We start from the raw sequence: 12,629 nt of genomic DNA, 5'->3' as shown, positions 1-12,629 counted from the left end.
CATTAAATGCCTTAGGCATCTTCATGATTATGGTGAGATGATCCCAGTAGGAAAATCATGTCTGGCACAGCAATGTTTCTTCCTTCTCTCCTTCTTCACAAAATGCTTGCCAAACCTGAGAGAAAATGCTCATTTATGCATAATCAACACCCACTGTTACTTTGGGTAAGTGAACTATGCATTACAGAGATTCTCTGTTACAGAATTGACTCACACTACTCATTATCCACTTTGATTTTTTACATAAATTTTAAAAAAAGCAATTGCTTTTTTTTGTTCACTACTTCAACAGGTCAATTCAAAAAGAATACTGACTGTGCTGGAAGCACTGTGACTGGAGATAGAGATTGCCCTGGATGCTGCTCATTAGGGGAGGGAGTCACAAAGTGTGATAGTGTGATGGGCAGATCCATCAGCACCTGTGTGGTGGCTAAGGCTTAGAGGCTCTGCAGAGCCTCAGAGTCTTTGGAAAAATTAAGCCTATGCTGATGTTTGCCATACCATTCTCTGGCACTGTATTCAGCTGGCATGAAGCAGCCCTTGTCTGCACTATGAGACCCTCTGACCTTCTGAAATGTGGTGGCTGGGTCCAGTACATATTTTAGGAATTGTCTACAGTTGTGCTGGCTCTGGAAGTACACCCAGGGTTTTTCAGGGATGGCCTTCATTGACAGCAAGAAGAGTCAGTGACTGGTCTGAAAGTTTGACTATGCAAATCAGTGACTGACAGGGGTCAGAAATAGTTCCAAGAGTTATTTGATGTGTCTAAGTAAACTCAATCTCAGGGACTGGAAAGGATGACAGTGTGAAAATAATACTCTAGGTAGCAGTCTGCTCCCATGTAGGAGCTTCTGAAGGCAAGGGCAGGCACTGTGTTCTGGAATGGAGATGTTTAACAGTATTTTCCATGGCATGAAGCTTAGTAACTTTAATTTTCCTTTTACCTTCCTTACTTTGTAGCTTTTGCTATGTGAAAAGTGTAGTGTTTCTCAGGTAATATAATTTGGCTATCTGTAGATAAATGCCTTTAAACTTTCTCTAGAAACCGTAGTAGGAGTGGCAGATTCACATCAAAGCCCTGGACAGTTAGTCTCATTCTATCAGGAGAAAATAAGATTCTTCCTTATTCTAGACAGAATATATTTGCATCCCAAAGCATAAGATTTGTTTGCCTAAAAATGAAGCTCCTTGTTCTTTTCCAGCAACATAGCTTATTTTTAGAAACAAAGGGCTGCAGCATGGTATTGAAGATTTTTGCACTGGTGGGGTTAATCTGGGATTTAACTTCTACATCCTTCCTCTTTTGGAAAAAAAAATTAGGAGAAATTAGGCAGGACTTATAATCAAACAGAATAGTTTGTGGCATATGAAGCAATCCCAACCCCATGTTCCATTCCTTGCACTAAAAGTAGAGCTTTAGAAATGGCCAAATCATTTCCATTACTGCTACAGCACTTTGGAGCTTTTTTTTTTTTTTTTTTTTGAAAAATAATAGGCTGTGCACTCTTGAATTGCTTTGTGCCACAGCTTCAAGTGACTCTGAAAAGAGAAACCCATGATTTAAAAATCGTTTGTCATATCACTGTTTTGAGACCTAAAACCTAGCTAGAAAACATAGTGAATTGATTGGACTACTCCTAGCAGGACAGGCTTTGATTAGACTGGTTTTTAGTAAATTCTAAATGCTTGGGAAAATAAGTCTTAAAATGCTCTAAAACACTTTTTCTTGCATTTCTGGTAGATTTTTTTTTCCTGATGTAAGTGGCAAGGAATGAGAAATGTCTTCTGAAGATAGATTAAAATTTGAGGGACCAGAGCTTAAGAGCATGTCAAACTCAGAGATGTGAATAAAAGTGTACCACATAATCTCATCTCAGGTTCACATCTTGCCTAAACAGACAATGGAGACTGGTATACAGAGGCATCTCAACAATCCATCTGCTCTCAGACCAAATGGTCAAATTCCTGCAATAAAGGGCAAAAAGATCAAATTAAATTTTCTTTCTTTAATTTTTTGTGTACTCAAAAGTCAGTGCTTTACTTAGTTTATGAGAAATGTTGAGAAGGAAGCTTATTTTAGCTGGGTTTTGGTTTCATACCATTGCTGACAGAACAGCTAGTTCCCTTTGCCTCTTTCAAAAATTAGTATCACCATTCTTCCATAAAATGAAGAATGATCTTGCTTCTGGCCAATGTAGGCCAGAAGTAGGCCCTGTATACTTTAAACCCAAACTGTGGTGCTCTGTTAACTGTTCAGAGATTGAATGTCTGCTGTGCTGAGCATTTCTATGTCTTCAGTCTCCCAGGGCTTCCTATTTTCATAATCCTCACCACTTGGTCCCATCTGCCATTGAAGAGATAACTTCAAGAGGAAAAAAAAGCAGGTTGTCTAAAACTACCTCAAGTCTTTCCTTGGTAAGGTTCAAAATGCTTCTCTGACAGAACTACAGCAGCCAAGGAGCTTCAGGTATCTCTGCACAACAACCACATACCCCAGTGCTATGGTTTAGGAATGGTATTCCCCTGTTTAGTGTTCCCACTGAAACAGTGCACTGCTTGCTTTCTCTCTCCTCATCCTCACCCAGCAGATGGAGGGAGAAGAGAATGGGAAGTGCAAAAGGTGAAGATCACAGGCTGAGATAAGCACAATTTACTGGAAACAGCAATGCAATAAGCAATGCTACCTGTTGAGTCCTGCAGAGGTCTTATAGTTTCCATAGAGAAATTTAATTTGTATGCAAAACATCTTTTCTATGTAGTAGTTTCTATAGCTAATTAAACCATGAAAGAAACCATATCAAATGCCAGTTCCCACTAAAGTTGCATGGAAACAAATTTCACTCTGCTTAGACCATGATTTCTATGCAGTGGGCTGTATCTCAGCCCTGTGAAACCATGCAGCTCTGTAATAGGATACTGCCATTACCAGTAACAGGCCAGAAGCTTTGTAATGAATTTCCAAGTTCTAAGGCTTGAGAGCCGTGATCAGTTCAAACTTTTCTTCACCTGTTGCAGCTTTGTCATACTTGTTTTAGCCGTGACAATAATCTCTGTAATTGATATCATGTATATGTCTAATTTATTTTGGTTTTATCATCTTTGTGTGTCACAATCACAGTTTTACATCGGTAGCAGCAAACAGCATTTTTTGTAAGTAGAATGAGATATTTATGACTCTGACATAATGATGTAATGTAGAGAAATATATGTCTGACACAACAGCAGGATTATTGAGTACTGAAGCCACAGGATGGGGCACAGACATGGGAGACGTGCTTGGTAACGGAAATCCCATACATATAAATATATCACTTATACTCTGTTAAAAAAAAAAAAAAAGGTAGAGTTGTACAAAACTAGTTTCAAATGTCACAAAGAAAAAAAAGAAGTAGTATCTAGCTTGTATAAAATGCACTATATATAGACCATTCATCTATAACATAGAGAGCAGATCAAATAAGAAAGAAAAAAACGGCTTAAAAATGTGGTAGTAAACACATAAAGATGAATCTGGGAAGATTAAAGACAAGTAAAGTATCAGAAAAGTAAAGAAACTAACAGAATGAACATTACATTCTTCCCAGAGAATGACTCTAGTTGCTGGCAACCTAAGTGTGTATAAAAATTGCAGCTGTATTATTATTGGGTTTTTTTCTCTACTATTCAAATCTGGACTAATATTTACTAGATTCTGAAGATTTCCACTACAGTTGGGTTACTACAGTAGAAGTACATTATAGACTTTGTGTATACACATGTGTATTTCTACTTTGCCCATAAACAATATTTTGAGTGCAATATGTGCTCACATTAATTTCACAAGACAGTGATTTCAGTGGGGTTTAGGACTGTGCACAGCAGTTCAATTTCATTCTACCTCAGCCTTTAAATCCTATTAAGTTAAGGGTCAATGCATGTCAGCCCAAACTTTCTTTGGATGTTGACTAAAACCTGGAAGGCCTTTTTCCCTTGTGGCAGCACTTCTGTAACAACTTTTAGTGCCTTCTGTCCCCAGCACCAGCCCGTGCTCTCTTGGGAAACAGTGTAATTTCCCTGTTATATAGGCACACCTTACAGCATGCAGAGCTCAAATCTTAACATTTCGGCAGAAATCTTCTGTGCTTCTGGAGTGGCACACATACTCCCAGGCATCTGGCAGAAAATTACAGGCTGATGCCTTATGCACATATAAAACTGAATCTTTATTGGTATTAGGTAAGGACAGAGACTTTCATCGGATGTTAAGAACTGCTTCTCAAAAATAGTTTTTCTACATGATAAGTATCAGTTCTTACTTCTCTGATTAATTTTATTTCTACTTTACTACTTTCCATATCATAATATATTTCTGGTTTGTGGTAAGGTTTCAGAGTGTGGCCAATTTAACATTGTTTTTAACCTTAATTTTTTGAGAAGATGGCAGAAGTCTAGTATTTGAGCTACATTTCAAATCTGATTGTTTATAAACCATCTGTTTTATTGAAATAGGAAGCCCAGAGAATGACATCACAAAATCTAATATTTCCTTTCTTCTTTATTTCCCCAGTGAAAGGAATATCTTTTTCTACTTCAATTAGTTTCCAGTCTCCCTTCTGCAATACAATCAAGATGTTTCATGCTGGCCAAATTATTAATGACAACTGACTGGCATATGGAGACGTGTATCTAAAATGTGATTTTACAAGATGATTGAGTCCTAAATGCAGAGCAGTCTGACTTTCAATGTACCAGTCCAAATTTATTCCTGGTACAATGGAAATTCCAGTGTTTTTTTCAACTACTGTTGACAGGATATTCTAAAATCTATTTTTTTCTGGCTTCTGAATTCTTCCCCTAGATGATTGTTCCATTGCCTATTATGATACTTTCTCTACCAAGCAATAAGTTAGTAAAAGTTTCAGTTCTTTGTAGCCAACCCTGAGCAGTTTTCTAGTTAGTGAGCCCAGATCTTAGGGTCACATTGCAATATAGATTTTTATTGTATGACAAACTATCTGGGCAGATATTCTGGTGGTTCTTGCAAAAATTTGTCCTTAGTATACGACATTGAAGACAAGTCATGCTAAGATAAGGACAGTGCAGGTCAGATGATGGAATTTAAATATCAAATAATTTCTTAAATGTTAAATTATGTGCTAATTAATGGAGAGTGAGCTTTACATTTCTATTTCTGAGACTGTTTAACTAGGAAAATTTACTGGCTAAGGCACATCCTATAATAATACAGAATCACAGAATCATTTTGTTTGGAAAAGACTTCTGAGATCATCCTTTGAGTTGAACCTTGAGCATGACACTTAGTGCTACATCCAGTTTTTTCTTGAACACCTCCAGGGATGGTGACTTTACCAACCTCCTGTGCATCTACATCTAATGCCTGAAAACCCTATTAGTGAAGAAATTACCTCTGATGTCTAGGCTGAACCTCTCCTAGCACAGCTTGAGGCTATTTCTTCTTGTTCTGTCACTTGTTGCCTGGGAGAAGACCCCCACCTGGCTACAACCTCCTTACAGGATGTTGTAGAGAGTGATAAGGTCTCCCATGAACCTCCTTTTCACCCAGCCAAGCAACTCCAACTCCCCTGGCTGCTCCAAACAGGACTTACTCTCTGAAACCTTCACCAGCTCTGTTGCCCTTCTCTGGACTTGTTCCAGCACCTCAATGTCATTCTTGGAGTGAGGGGCCCAAAACTGGAGACACACTTGGGGCCTGGCCTCAGGAGAGCCAAGAACAGGGGGACAATCCCTGCCCTGGTCCTGCTGGCCACACCATTGCTGATCCAGGCCAGGATGCCATTGGCCTTCTTGGCCACCTGGGCACAGCTGGCTCATGCTCAGCTGCTGTTGACCAGCACCCCCAGGTCCTTTTCTGCTGTGTCACTTTTTTGATTTCAATTTTTGTTGCCTCCAATGAGAACATTCAGGAGTAGAAAAACTCCTGCCCCAAACAAGAAGTCAGTCAGAGGCTGTATCTCATTATTGTCAACAGCAAAATGGATGCCTGTAGAAAGTGTAAGCTTGAAGACCAATAGGAAGAAAAACTTTCTGCTGTGGAAAGTGTGGGCTAGTTTCTAATAGTAACTTTTTGTACTTTTTCTTTAGCATTAACTCAGGATTCTTTTGACATTGTTACTTAAATACCTGCCTTGACCAGCCCTTCCTTTGTAGAACAATTATTTTACTGCTATTAGTGTTTAATGTTCAGTTTGGACTGATTTTTCTCATTTACAGTATTTTCTAGTGTACCTGATGGTTTCTTTAATTTAATTGTCAGCTTACTCAGCAGGATCTTCTCTCCTTCAAAGACAGATTTATTTGTAATATTCTCAAATATTAACAATAATGTTTCTTCTTTCTCTATCTACATTCTTTTAATCAGTTACATATGGATTGAAAAGCATAGATCTCTTTGAAGTTCTTCTAACATCTTTTTATTGATAAACTTGACCTTTTGATGTTCCTTCCCATCATTGCATAAATTATGACTCTACCAAAATTATGATGTTTTCAATAATCTCTGAAGCTGCCAAAAATACATTTAGAACTTAAAATACTATTTATCTGTTGAAACACCTTTACAAGAAAGGTGACATCTCTCATATGCTGTTTTCCTTCATTAGGTAAGATCCTCTTGGCTACATATCAATACAGACAATATTCTTGCTTTAATAATTACTCATCTAGCAATCAGCTAGAAATTGCTTCAAGAAAGGCTTTCAGTCTGTATTATAAAGCCATATAAAATGCAAAAATCACAGTGAGTGCTTCTGCAGTGACAGCTTTTGAATTAGGAGAAGTGAAATGTGTGATGAAGTCAGGAGTTACTCTGTATGAGGGAAGTAATTTATACATCCAGAGTGAATCCAAAGTGATCATGAAGCTCAATTTAACAATTCCTATGAATATGGTGATATTTCTAAGAGTTCAGACAAAAATTGAGCCCCTGATTTTTTGCATTTACCATATATGAATGGAAAAGAGAAGGGTATTTTTCAGTTGTGTTCTTTATTTTAAGTTATGTCATTGCATAATTCAGACATTTTTCCACCTCTTTTATTTTTGAATAATCAGTGAAACACAAAAAATTAATTTACTGTGATAAAACTAGATTCCTCTTCAACATAAATTTTCTGCCTGCTTTATTCTTTACTATGCACTGTAAGTCACAGCAGCCCTTGCTGCAAGAAAATCTAAATTTTTTTGCACAGAACAATTCATTTAGCCCAATATATCACAGACATGAAAGTAACTCAAGGACACAGTAAATGGGAGAGAAAAAAAATGACTGGAATAAAAGCAGCCAAAACAAGAATTTTAATTCAGTGGAGGTCAGTTGAGATGGAAGGCTATGCATTATACTAATAGTATTATTTTCTACTTTTTTTCTGAAGAACATAGCTAAGATGCTAAAAGCTTTGCATTTTCCTTCTGTACAATAAGCAGTGGATTGCAGGTAGTCCAGAGCAGGTAAAGACCGGGAACTTAGAATTTTCAAGGTTTCTTGAAAAGAAAAACCATTTTTTCAAGAATTTTCAAGCAATCCTATGGATATCTGTGCCAGAGAGTAAACCTACTCATGCAGTCCATTACTGGAAGTTATTTTCTCACAAAATACAGAAGGAATATCAGATATGAGAATGAGATTTAGGTTTTGGCTATATTATAGATACAAATGGAGGATTAGAAACGGGAGAATCTGGAAGCAAACTGGAGCTTACACCAGTAAGCTTTTAACATAGTTCCCTTAGTAACATACCATATAGTTAGAAATTAGGAGAATGTTTCCAAGTCCCATTCTACAATCTATTGCAGAAAACTTAATTTCCTGAAAAGCTGAGGTACACAATTATTATTCTTAGAAATGTTCTGTGGTATATGATTTTCTAGTGACCTTGAATTGCAGAAAAGTATATGTGCAGGTTTCAAAGGTGTCTTTTCTCTGGGTGCACATATATATATATATATGTACACACACAGAAACAGACACACCCATGGTACCATGGAAGAGCTCTTGTTTTGCTTGCCCAACTGCAAACTGAAGGGCTTCCTCTCTTAACCCTTCTCAATAATTTGCTTCAAGGTTTCCTTTGAACAGGATCCTGTGAGAATAGGATGGAGTCACAGAATTGCTGGTCAAAGAGTGTGCTGGTGAATAGTCAACTTTGTTCAAGATAAAGATTAGTTGATTTCTAAGACATATGTCCTTCTAGGCACTTACATGAGGCCTTTTCTAAAGGCAAATACTGGCAGCAGTTCTCTTCTGCTGCCTTTTACACTGACAGTAAATAAGAAAGAATCTAACATTATAGTAACCCTTCTGCAAGCCCTTTGAGAAATAAATTTCAGTCATATCTCACACTCTATTCACACCTTTCATATCTACCTCACAAAGACATTAGAGAGAAATTTTAAATAGAGTTTTATTTTTCATAATGTTTTAAACAGATTTATTGGGAAAGGTATCCTCAGTTCCACAGAATCATGCAGCAGGTCTTTAGTCTTCACTGCCCAGGACCTTGCTTCAGAGGGAAATGAAGTCAGAGATGCTAAGGAGTAAGTAGATTACTGAGTTGCCTTTATGATGTCTACTGATGATTATTAAAAATTATCTAAGGTATACTCTGATTTTCTTCAATTTTGTCTTTTCCCAGTAAATCATTTTATGTGCAGTTGCCCTGGATTCTCAACAAAGAGAAATAACTTTTAAACAGACATTTTTATTTTATACTTCACATAGGCATCTTCATTTAACAATAAGAAATTAATGTCATCAAGGTACATGTTTATTAACAAGGAAGAAAGCAGTTTGTATTTCACTCTGATTCCTTATGTAATCATCATTTTAATACAGCAGAACATGCATTATTCTTTGGAGAGTGTTCTCCCAATGTTTAAGATAGTTCATTGGATACAACATTTATCTTTTATCAATTCCTAATAAAAATTATTCTAGGTCAAAACAGAATTAAATTAAAGAGAAATGTCAAAATATTATTTTCAGGAAATTTTAAACCATTATTTTGATTTTTGCTTTTAAAGATTTCCACTACAATCAAATATGAATAAAGCATAATTAGTTTACATTTAAATAAAATACTTTGAGTTGAAATACAAGACGGATGGATTAGAAAGATGAAGCCCTGTCAAAATATTAATGTGAAAAGCATGTGATGGGGTTTTTTCCTTGTTACAAGAACTGTTTTCATAAAGTGATATTTTCTGATGAAATGAATGTTTTCCCCTGAAAAGAGTATCTTGCTAGGTCTATTTTTTTCTGAAATTACTTCTGCTGCCTAAATCTGTGGTCCAACTTCAATAAAATTATCTTTTTATTGTCTCTCACAAACCAGAGGAGAGATGATATTATTATCATCTCTGTAGAGACAAGTTTCAAACTTTGCAACATCTTTATTAAAAAATAGTAATTAATTTTTCTGTAGAATTTTCCAAGATTCAGTTAAATAATTATTACTCTGAGCTAAAAAAATTAAAATATATGCAGAATATGATTTAAATATAAAAAAAATTTCATTTTATCTTCTTCCTTATGAGTTTGTAGAGAAAGATTATATAATGCCATTTTATAAGATAGAATCAAGTACCATAAAAAGGTTAAAATGTCAGAGACCAAGCATAGAAGTTGTTCATGGGATATAAAACCAGGAAAATGAAATGTTCAAATTGACTTTTTATATTTATCTGTTTACAAGCCTATATGAAGCTTAATGAAGTCTTAAATTTCATCTTTTTTAGAAATACCAAACAATCAGTGCATGTTTAAAATGTTATAAACTTAACTGAATTTTAGAAACATAGCTGTCATTTTTGTCATATGTATTCTGTTCTGGGCTGAATGTACTTTTGGATTTGGACTTGCCTATAGGCATAATAAATCTTGGGAAGAATTTGCTACCATTATGAAAGCAACAGTTGCTCTCCATGCTTTGCTGCACAGTTGCTACCACAAGGGACACCCCTGCATTTCTGAAGAGCAATCTTCTCTCCCTCGTATGCCCAGTGCTAGCCAGGGCTGGTTGATGGACTTAATGTGGGCTATTATGATTGCCATGAGCATATGTCCTGCTCTAGATGTGCTTAAAAAGCAGCTACAAACAGCTTTTGGCTCTGCACAAACTCTCCAGGTCTTTTATCAGCAGGAATTATTCTTATGCAGCAGTCCTCTCTTTCCTATCAAAACTTTTTTTGAAGATTGATGTTGCTCCTCTCCCTAGTCCTGGTTTAATAACTATGTTGGGGTCATGTAACTCCCACTTTCATTTCAGATTTAACTGAAGGGGAAAAGAATCTGTCAAGAGCAGGTTTACACTATTATCATGTGGATGACAAAGGCTGCAAGAAGAAAATGCAGAAGGTAAATAAGTAGAAACATGTCTGACAGCTGAATTCAGGCAGGCTGGCATGTTCAGTGTGCTCAGGGACACACAGAAGTTCTGGGAGGTGTTAGCAGGTTCTGTTAGCAGAAATAAGGGGCTTGATGAAGAAAATTCTCTGGTTTTCTTTATTGTAACAAAACATCCTGCTCATTTCCTTGGGCAACCAGCCACAGGAGGCATGACAACCTCCACCTCCTTCACATCAGTCTGATTCTTTTCCCCAGTATCCTGACAGTTTCCCCAGTTTTATGAAAGATCCACACTACTTTGGGGACTGTAGCCCCAGGAATCATATGACAATGATGAAGCATTAATTTTAATTCCCTAATAAACTTGTAAATAAAGCAGGGAGTAACAGGACACATTAAGGAACTTCAACATTATTTACATGTTTGGGATTGCAACAATTTAGGATGTTTGATTAATGCATAGCAGCAACATTACAGTCAGTTCAGGTTTTTTTGTTTTGTTTTGTTTTGTTTTTTATATCACATTTGAGTCTTTTTGTCTTTATTTAGCATAACATAAAGGAAATGCTAATATTTATTCTTTCAAGTCTTCCCCAGTGTATTTCTAGCTTTCTCTGCTACTTAAGGCATATCGTCTTGTTTCAAACTGAAATGTATGCTGCTCCAAACACAGAGGTGCTGCACTGGAAGGACTACCATCTACTAAAAATTGACCATAAATATTGTATTCATGGCACTTAAATATAAAAGAACATGTAATCTGATAAACCCTCTCACATGATGTGTAGGGGATACAAATTTGACTGTCTGTGATGACTCTCTGTAGAGAGGTAGATTAAGGCCATAAACTAATTAACTTTGCTCTCTGCATACTCCTTCATTTAGCCACAGATAAAACATTCCTGATTTGAAACGGATATAAGAAATGCTGCAGAAGCTATGTTCTCAAGAGGCAGCTGACAATCTGGGTAAGGAGACAGCAGGGGCTTATGTACAGCTGTGGAGGAGTGGACCCAAGCATGTCAGTCACCAGCTGGCTCCTTGTCATGGGTTTATTCCACCACACTAATGAAAGATAGCTGTCAGCAGCTCCAGAAAACCAGCACCATGAGCTGTGTGAAAGGTCTTGCTCTGCATTCAGATGTTGAATGCTGCTTATCTAGACACAAGTTATTATTACACTCTGACAGATGCCCTCATATCTTACTAGTGCACTGGGAGTGAGTGGTGGTAAACCAACTGCTGGTGATGTGGGATATGGCAATTTTTTAAGAAGCAACAATCTGGCCAAAAAGTGAATGAATGAGTTTCCAGGCACTCCCTGGTCTGTCTTGCTAGTTCATGCCTCTAGGCCCCTTCTACCTAGAACTGCCTGTAAATATTTATTTCAGACTAAAGTATTTACTGGTGATGACCTGCAGACCTTGATGTAGCTTCACATGAATTAGCACAGATAATTGCCTGATTTCCTGATTGCTCAGTAAACCTACTATCTGAATGTCTGGACTTAAGGGCCTGTTTTGTTTAGGTAGTATGGATAACCATAAGATTTCAGTGTTTGCTACTGTTTTAAAGTATTGTAATTCATTTTACTTCTTTGGCTAATGGGCCTGAACATTAAGATTGGAACATCTAATACAAGAAACTCTAATTACATATGGAACAGCTTTAATTTTTTGCTTAAATACACATTTAATCAGATGAAAATAGCATTGTATAGAAGCTGCCGAAATGTGTCCTTTATTATGACACATTAAAATGAGGAAAACTTCTACTGGAGTGTCCAAGTGAGTGACTGCTTCCAGTCCCAAGGTAGAAAACTGAAAAGTGTACTGTTGACACCTGGAGCTTAGTCTAAAAAGACTTCACGACTTTTCTGAGGTTTTGTCAAATAAGGAGGGTACCAGGAATGGAATCTGAACATTGTGTGTAGGCTTTGAAATGGAAGAGACAGAGCAGTAACTGTTAATGGAAGAAGCAGTCAAAATGCATTGACCAATCTCTTCCTATGGGAAGAAGATATGGTGGCTGGATATTTTATAGCACAAAGTATCTGTTTGCAGGATTCTGGAGGTTTGACGGTAACTGCATTTTGATGGTGGTGGGGTCTAAACTAAAATTCCAGGGTGAGAAGAAAAATCTGTCACACCACATTGATCGGTAAGCACCCATGGAGCAGAGCAAACAACATATTAGCAACCATCATTTGCCTCCCTGTACAAAATAGCAATGTCTAAATCGCAGGCAGCTATAAAGGTAGAGTGCT

Source organism: Lonchura striata, chromosome 3 (assembly GCF_046129695.1).
Source record: "Lonchura striata isolate bLonStr1 chromosome 3, bLonStr1.mat, whole genome shotgun sequence".
Taxonomy (NCBI): domain Eukaryota; kingdom Metazoa; phylum Chordata; class Aves; order Passeriformes; family Estrildidae; genus Lonchura; species Lonchura striata.
The sequence above is the reverse complement of the archived record's forward strand: the minus strand, read 5'-3'. Positions refer to the sequence as shown.